Source organism: Dipteris shenzhenensis, chromosome 17 (genome assembly GCF_047967505.1).
Source record: "Dipteris shenzhenensis isolate YYH24624 ecotype China chromosome 17, Dip_SZ_1.0, whole genome shotgun sequence".
NCBI lineage: Eukaryota > Viridiplantae > Streptophyta > Polypodiopsida > Gleicheniales > Dipteridaceae > Dipteris > Dipteris shenzhenensis.
Genome location: NC_141612.1, coordinates 55488111 through 55497662, shown reverse-complemented (window position 1 = coordinate 55497662; position 9552 = coordinate 55488111).

Below are 9552 nucleotides of genomic sequence, written 5' to 3'. Positions count from 1 at the left end.
CTCAACTAGGATGCACTGGCGATTGTGAGAAAAAATGGAAAACCAAATGCATTTATCACTATTGTCTCTATGCCAACATGGCCTTAGGTAGTACAGAATGTGTGTGTAGAGTAGCGGCAAAGCTCCGCTTGTACTTGCATAAGGCTAGGAATAATCCCTCTTAGAAATCCAACTTGCATGTTCTACATGCAAGTTTTACATGCAACTCCTACATGTGAGTTCTACATGCAACTCCTACATGCGAGTTCTACATGCAATTCCTACATGCATGTTCTACTTGCAACTTCTACATGCAACTCCTACATGCAACATGTGAGTTCTACATGCGACTCCTACATGCAACATGCGAGTTCTACATGCAACTTGCAACTCCTACATGCAACTTCTATAGGCAAGTTCTACATGTAGAGAGAGAATGTCTTACAATTCCTACATGCAGAGAGAGAAGCTCTCCAACTTGTATAAATACCCCATAATGGAATGAAGCCCACACTCTTTGGAACATTGTGTTGAGTTCTACTTTGGTATTCCAAGCAATTGTCTCAAGTGTCCATGCTTCCTTGCACTCTACATCACCTTGCAACTCCTCCTCCCCTCTCCTCCAACCTTGCAACCCAGCCTCTCCCTCTCCTCCTCCCTCCTCCTCTTCCCTTCTCCTCCTCCCTCCTACTCCTCCTCCTCCCTCCTCCTCCTCCTCCTCCCTCCTCCTCCCTTCTCCTCCTCCCTCCTCCTCCTCCTCCTCCTCCTCCCTCCTTTCTCTTCTTTCTCCCATGCTCTTACACCTTCTTCCTCTCCCACTCCTATGCTCCCCCTAAACCCTTAGTTCCTCAACCCTTAACCTCCACGATCTACGAGGGAGACAAGTTCCACCATGTACTCTACCCTGAACCTTGGATCCTCCTTCTAACCTTGGAACCTCTTCTAAACTCTGGAACCACTTTCTAAACTTTGGAACCTCCTCCTAAACTCTGGAACCTCTTTCTAAACCCGGGAACCTCTCTCTAACCATTAAACTCCTCCTAAACCCTTCAACCCCCAATGAAGGCGAAAGCCTTCTTTTTCTCAACCATGATGATACACGTTCCTTTTACACATGCAAGTACTATGTTTGCTTACCACACTTAAGCCTATGTCTCTCACTAGAATACGACTCGAGGTCCTAAGCTACACGTATACTACAAATGATAACCCTGATATATCTGTAGGTGACAAAAAGCCTCGGAACCCTGCATATACTGAGAATACCCTGCTCTTCCTATGGAAGCCATGGGAAAGAGCCATCAATCACATTCATCTGCAATCTGAAGTGATTGAAAATATCTGAAGGGTTGTTGCCAGGACAAACTGCACAAGATCAGCTAGATTTGACAACCCGCGTATTTTATGAAAAGCATAAGGATATGATGCAATCAATGTTGGCACTGATGAGATCAGTAGTTACCTAACTGTACGTTACATGTCAGCATGAGAAGCATGCTCAAACCTACACATCTAGCTTCTTCCCTTCCCTTGCTAATCCTACCCTCGAGGATTACCAAGCTGCTCAAACCATTTGCCTAGGTCTTGCCCCCCTCCCCTCTGCTCCCCCTTCCACAACTAATACTCTTCCATATTTCTCCCCCATGTCCCCAAATTCTCTCCCTACCCCGCCATCACCTCTGACACTACTTGTGCTTCTATCAGCAAAAAATGACACAGTATTTCATTTTGAATATCAGGATCCGAATAATCCAATTTGTACTCCCATGCCAAGTTCCAATGATGGGTATGATTTTGATGAGATACCACTTCCCAGTAACCCCATCAAGGAATTTTGGAGCAAATATCCTGATATGAAAACTCAAGGTGGATGGAAACTTTCCTACCAACCTTCATCAACGTCAAATTAGTGAAGGTTGGATAAGCAAGTTCGATCCACAACCTGATTAGTGTTGTCCCAATCTCTTTTATGTAATCTTCTTGAAAGAGTACCTACGTGCACCTCCATATCTTAGAACCCATCCCAAGTTCTATGTAGTTCCATGATGTAAAAAATGGGAAGCCAACATACACAAATTGGATGAAGGTTGCACCATTAATTGGCCAATGATTAAACCATACTTTGGTGTAGAATGGAATATCCAAGGCATAATGATCTGAGCACTTCAGCAGTATGAGCAAATAATGTGCGGCAACATTGATCACTTCCTTCGCCTAAGTGCCATCTTCTGCAAAACATTGGAATTCATTCTAGAAGTCCCATGTTACCTCGATAGCCATTTGCCTCCACTCAGTTTCCGGAGTGATCTTCTTAGAAGCACGCCACATATCTCTATTCGAACAAATGGTGGATACAAGCTACCTGGAAACTGAGCAAAAATTGTATGGTGCCAAGCGTTTACAGTAGGATCGATTGGCACGTCACAAGTCCCACAGCCACCACTGGACTAAAGACATGGCAACCTAGCTACATGCTCCCAATAAGCCATAACCTGAGGACGAGTAATAAAATAAATCCGGGAGTATGTTATCTCTGTGCCAACATGGACTTAGCTAGTACAGAATGTGTGTGTAGAGTAGCGAAAAAGCTCCGCTTGTACTTGCATAAGGCTAGGAATAATCCCTCTTAGAAATCCAACTTGCATGTTCTACATGCAAGTTCTACCTGCAACTCCTACATGCAAGTTCTACATGCAACTCCTACATGTGAGTTCTACATGCAACTCCTACATGCATGCTCTACTTGCAACGTCTACATGCAACATGCGAGTTCTACATTCAACATGTGAGTTCTACATGCAACTTGCAACTCCTACATGCAACTTCTATATGCAAGTTCTACATGTAGAGAGAGAATGTCTTACATGCAGAGAGAGAAGCTCTCCAACTTGTATAAATACCCCATAATGGAATGAAGCCCACACTCTTTGGGGCATTGTGTTGAGTTCTACTGTGGTATTCCAAGCAATTGTCTCAAATGTCCATGCTTCCTCGACGGTCCAAGAGGATCTAGAAAGACCTTCCTCTACAATTGCTTACTCTCTTAGTTACATGGGCAAGGGCACATCACTCTGGCATGTGCATCTTCTGGATTGCAACATTGCTACTAGCCAATGGACGCACAGCACACTCACAATTTAAGATATCGTCACTTCTCTCAGCCGCCAACTCAAACATATCCACAGTGAATAAATGTCTGGTGTCCACACAACATGGACAATCATACAGCAAATGAGTGCCCGGTCCTAAGAGCCAGGATCATTGCACAAGCAAATCCACCATCAAGGTCATGGTACCATATCTGCGTCGTCCATGGCCATGATGAAAACAGTTGCATCTTCAACATGCACAACAACCCGCCTCAACCTCAACAATACCAAGTAGCATCCATGCCAGTGTACAAAAAATTGGCACTTGCACAAGTGCCCCCAACTTCAAGGCTAAATCCTATTCTTGTTTGAACACAAGTTCCATAATTACTCAGGAATCCAAATCGACAACCATATCCAAGGGTACCAAATCTAGCTCCTCAGGCAATACCAATACATCAATTACAAGCCAAGAGAGTAGACTCGCCATTTGAGTATGAAGTAGAATACCGAGTGTACTATGTAGAAGGTGCAAAGGGAGTAATATCAGTGCATGCAAATCAAGTACATCCCAACACATATCGAGCTACGAGTGTGGAGAAAATCACCGGATCGCAGAGTGCCCTCATTGTGGTAGCCCCACTACTTTCCAACCACTCTGTAGAGATTGTGGCATAGGACATGCTTGTATGGATTGTCCCATGAAAAATAAGGCCCCACAACAAACAGAGGTTAAGCTTGACATCCCAATCGGCATCATTGGCATGTACCATCAAAGCCTATGGCTGACAAGCATAATATCACAACCTGTGATGTAATTACACGCCAACACAAAGAGGCTGCCAAGGACCCTAACATTCCAATCCAACCAGAGTGACTTCTTAAAAAGCAAGCACAAGTGCATCCACCTCCACCAAGTAATGAGCAGCCAAGCTCATCCACATCCACTCCTGCCAAGCCTCAAATAAAAGAAGCTCCATACCCAAATGCAGAGGTGGAGAAGGCTCATTTTCAGGCACTTCAACAATGGGTACAAAAGGAACAAGCTCAATTTGAGGTTGAGAAACAAGCTCGATTTGAGGCTGAGAAACAAGCTCAAGACCCAATCCCCATGACTTGGCCCCACAAAGTATTAATATTGTACTCAAGTCTCTGTTCCAACAATAGACTCCACAACATAATGTACCACCACATCAACTTGAAAGAGCCGTACTCTCTAGCATTCTGAGTTGCCCTGTGTCAATTCCCATCGAAATCCTCCTACGAAATTGTCCCGATCTCTAGGAGAGTTTCAAAGGACAGATTGAACTCGCAAATCCCCCTTCACCTAGGAACAACATCAAAGATATCCTTGTGCAGATGGGTGAGAGAGATGACATATGCAAGATTACTGTGCCTTTGATCCACAAGGCATATAATGAAGTCCAAGTTAGTGGATGGTGGAGCAAGTGTAAATGTCCTATCAAAGGAACTCTACGATGAATGGGGTCTCCCACCAATGCAAATGGCTAATTTCAACATACGCCTTGCTAATGATTCACGGGATAAACCCTTGGGAATAGTGAATGGTGTGTCAACAAAGGTCGCAAGAGTGCACTTTTTCCTTCAATTCACAATCTTGGATCTCCCCAAAAAATCCTATCAAATCTTACTGGGATATCCTTGGTTACAAGAAGCATCAGTCCTCCATGACTGGCGAATTGATAGATTGACAATCCAGAATCGTGACACCGCAGTGAGGGTGAATGTGGGAACATGAGCTATAAAACCAATTGTGCCTAGAGCATTGGATGACACATCTTCAATGACAATCTCAAGAAAATCAGCTCCCTTGCAATAGCATGCCATAGCGGGTGATTCACAAAGCAATGTAAATAATTGGATACAAACATTGGCAACCATTGACAACTACCATTCATTAGACCCCATCTTCTTGCAGATAGATGCAAAGGTGTTACAGGTAGATCCTCCACTCACACATGAAGAACCAATCGATCTAGAGGTGCCATTCTTTATGGCTGACCTCGAGTGGGATAATGAACCTGAAGAAGGTACCAATACCAATGATGACTCAGATTTTCCTTCGGACCTTGAATGCTGAAATTAAAGATCAAGTCTACGACAATGACTTAGCCATTCTGCATGCCCTAATGGTAGCCGAGCTTCCAAAAATTGAACCTCCAAAGTTGAATAACTGCAGAAGATCCCGCAAGAAAGCTGAAGGAGGAAATCGCAAAAAAGCCAAGGCTGCACACTTCAATGAATTCAAATTGTATCTTGCAAAGCCAGCTCCCTCAAAATCAAAACCACCATCTCTATAAACCTTGCCCTTGAAGGGGAGGAAGAAAAATTGGTTTTCATTGGGAAAAGAAAATGAAACCAAACTCAAAGCACTTCTAATGGAATACCGTGACTGCCTAGCATGGTCATACAAAGAGATGAAAGGAATTTCACCAGACATGGCAGTACACACGATACCTATAAGAGAAGGTTCCCACCCTAAGTATGTGGACCTTATCACACAAATCCTAAGTATAGCACCATGGTTTATGATGAGCTAGAAAAACTCCTAAATTCCGGATTCATCTATGAGATAGAGCACACTGATTGGGTTTTACACATCATCATTGTGCCTAAACGCAACAAGAAGCTCAGAATATGCATAAACTTAAAGAATGTGAATGCCACCACAATTAGGGATCATTATCCCCTACCCTTAATAGAAACAGTGTTGGAAAAGGTGGCAGGCTCTGAAATATATAGCTTCTTGGATGGCTTCAATGGCTATAACCAAGTGCAAATTGCTCCTAAAGACCAATGAAAAATAGCATTTGCTACTACAAAAGGGGGTATTTTTTCATATAGAGTCATGCCATTCGGCCTTTTAATGCCCCCGCCACATTCTAGCAAGTCATGTTCACAGCTTTCAAGTCATTTTTGAATAAGTTTTTACAAGTGTTCTTGGATGATTTGTGCATCCATTCGAACAAAAAAGATCACTTCAAATGTCTTGAAGCAGTACTAATCAAATGTAGGGAGTATGGCATCTCCCTAAATCCAACAAAATGCCAGTTTATGGTCACCCATGGAGTTGTTTTGGGACACATCGTTTTGCAACATGGGATTGCAACTGACATGACAAAATCAAAATCATCATGGAATTGCCTCCTCCTTCAAATTCCAAAGGTGTACAGGTCTTTATGGGACATGGCGGCTATTATAGAAGATTTATATTGCGGTATGCCATGATAGCTAGACCACTTTGCAAATTATTAGTGGAATTCTTATGGACAAAAGAGTGCGACCAAGCCTTTGAGCTTTTAAAGTGGTGCCTAATCATAGCACCCATCCTTATATCTCCCAATTGGGATATTGATTTTCATGTTCATACTAATGGATCCAAGTATGCAATTGGGAGTGTGCTTTGTCAACTTGGTGAACATAAGAAAGACTTCCCATTCTACTTTGCCAGTCAACAACTCAATGATGCAGAGATCAACTATACCACCATAGAAAGAGAAGCCCTAGCAATGGTGTATAGTGTTAAAAAATTTTGACACTATCTATTGGCAAATGATTTTGTCTTCTACACCGACCATCAAGCATTGCTTTATCTTGTGAACTGTCCATGTACAATAGGAAGAATAACCAGATGGCTCCTCTTGCTTCAAGAATTCAACTTCAAAATAGTGGTCTGCAAAGGTGCCCAACACTACATTGCCGATCACATGTCTTGTATCAAGTCGGGAGAAGAAGCCACTGGAGTAGGAGAGACGACTTACCAGATGCCACACTATTTCAAATAGATGTTGTTCCAGAGTGGTATGGAGATATCATTGGGTACTTAATGGCAGGAAGACCACCCCCTGAAATGAAAGCAGTAGATGCCAAAAAACTAATTCTAAAGGCTGCACCCTATCAACTCATCAGGACAACTCTACAAGATGGGCAAGGACCAAGTATTAAGAAGATGTGTGATGCCTCATGAGATCATGCCAATTCTGAGTGAAGTCCATGAAGGCATTACAGGAGGACACTTCCAAGGGGAAGTGACAATAAGAAAAGTCCTCCTCGTAGGCTACTAGTGGTGGCCAACATTATGGGCAGATGCCTATGAATATGTAAAAGGCTATGATGTATGCCAACGAACTACTAAACCACAACACAAATACTTCAATCCCCTAACAACAATTGTTGCACAAAAACCATTTGAAAAATGGGGGATTGACTATGTGGGCCCCATCCATCCAACAGCAAAAGGAACACATGCATGCTTCATCATTGTGGCCACTGATTACTTTACAAAATGGGTTGAAGCTAAAGCAATCAGAAAGGTAGATGCCAGAAGCACAACAAGATTCTTATACGAAAATGTGATCACCTAATTTGGATGCCCCATTTGAAATTGTGTCGGATAGAGGAACATATAAATTGTCAATGAAGTAATCCAAGAACTCTTGTTTGGCTTTATGCTAATCCATAGAAAAAGCACACCCTACTACCCCCAAGGGAATGGACAGAGGCCGAATCCACCAACAAAATATTATGCATTATCCTCACCAAGGTAGTAGAGCAACAACGTTCTAATTGGGTAGAGAAATTGAATGCAACGTTATGGGCATATAGAACCACACTCAAGGTCAGTATAGAGAACACACCTTTTCAATTGGTGTATGGCCTTGAAGCTATGGTCTCACTAGAATTTGTAATACCAAGCCTATGCGTAGCAATACAAGAACGCATGGGAGACCATGAATCCTTGAAAGAAAGACTCTATCAGTTGGAGAAGCCTACAGACACAAGACTAGTCGCCTACCATGCCATCACAATAGAAAAATGCAAAAGAAAGGCATGGTTTGACAGAAATATTAAAGCTAAAGACATCAAGGAAGGTGACTTGGTCTTGTTATACAATGCCAAAGTACACAAGGGGAAACTGAAGTATCTAAGTCAAGGCCCCTACTGAGTAACAAAGATGAATCCCATCGGAGTTGTACTGTTAGAAACATTGGATGGAGTCCAATTCAATACAACAATACATAGGAGCCAACTGAACTGAAGTATCTAAGTCAAGGCCCCTACTGAGTAACAAAGATGAATCCCATTGGAGTTGTACTGTTAGAAACATTGGATGGAGTCCAATTTAACACAACAATAAATGGGAGCCAACTGAAGCACTACTACTTCAACACACAAGCCATCCTTGACAAAAATGAAGATTTGGGAAACCCAAGTCTTCCTTACTTAGGATTAGATTCTATCACGAGCATTCACTTGCAAATGTACATCTTTGCACATATAGGTAGCATCAATTGATTTTAACCTAGGGCTCAGAAGTGATGCTTGAGTTCTAGCTGCCCTATGAAATCCCAGCAAAAAAAATATATATATATAGTTAGTCCCTACCTAGCTACTAGGTCACATGCACTCACACACTTTTGCTTAGACACATAGATGATTGCATGAATAATTGTGCCACACACTTTCATTCCACACTCTCAAAGCATGTATAAAAATAAGATCTCTCACAAACACACACAAAGATCATACCTGCATGCCAATTAATCTAATGATCAATGGTACACCACATGCACATGGATGTACGTTCTAAAAAAATGTTGCCACTAAAGAGGATGTGTAGAAAGATTCCACCGCCTCAACCACGAGACCCCCTCCAGAGTTCGTAGCCATCTACATCCTCTCAACCATGGCGACTATAGGCATTTATGGTCCAAAGCGATAGCTCCGAGGAGGATTCAATGCATGACCAAGAAGAACAAATGCCACCCCAGTCACCACCAGCCTACACAACCATTGACGAGGCCCAGTCACTGGAACTTGTTTGGCCACCTACATTGACTTATGCTCTTTCCTAGGAAGCAACATCTTACTTAGAGAAAAGGAGTCTAGACAATCTGCATGAGAGCCTGAAATCCTTAGAGGACAGTCCTACAATGACCACATACATCAGGAACTTTCTCTCTTACCACTCTAGCAATGCACAGTTGGCAAGTACGGTACCATCACAACGATCAAAGCCCATTCACCATTATCCTCGATAGGGGGATGAGCATTTTCTGAGCGAAATCTTTCGAGCATCCGAGCGAAGGAAAAAAAAAGCTTCCAACTATGCATAAATATGGGAAAAATCGATCAGAAGAAAACATAGTTTCACTTAGAAATATGCAAAGTATTATAGCAATGCCTATTTTATACAAAAATCTTCAGGTGAATCTTTAAGTGTGGTGAGAGCATAATGGGATGGCTTTTGAAGAAACCCACATTTAGAGTAGACTTCTCTATGAAAATTCCCTTATGATCCTTCTTACAACTTTTACTTAATAGGGGGTGACATTGAAAACCCTCTCTCAACCTATCTTCATGAAAGGGTTTCTTCAAAGAAAACTCATTGAAGCAAGCCATCCACGTAGTTTTGCCACCGAAACCCCTTTGAAGTAGGTCTCCCAAGGTAGTTTCGCTGGCG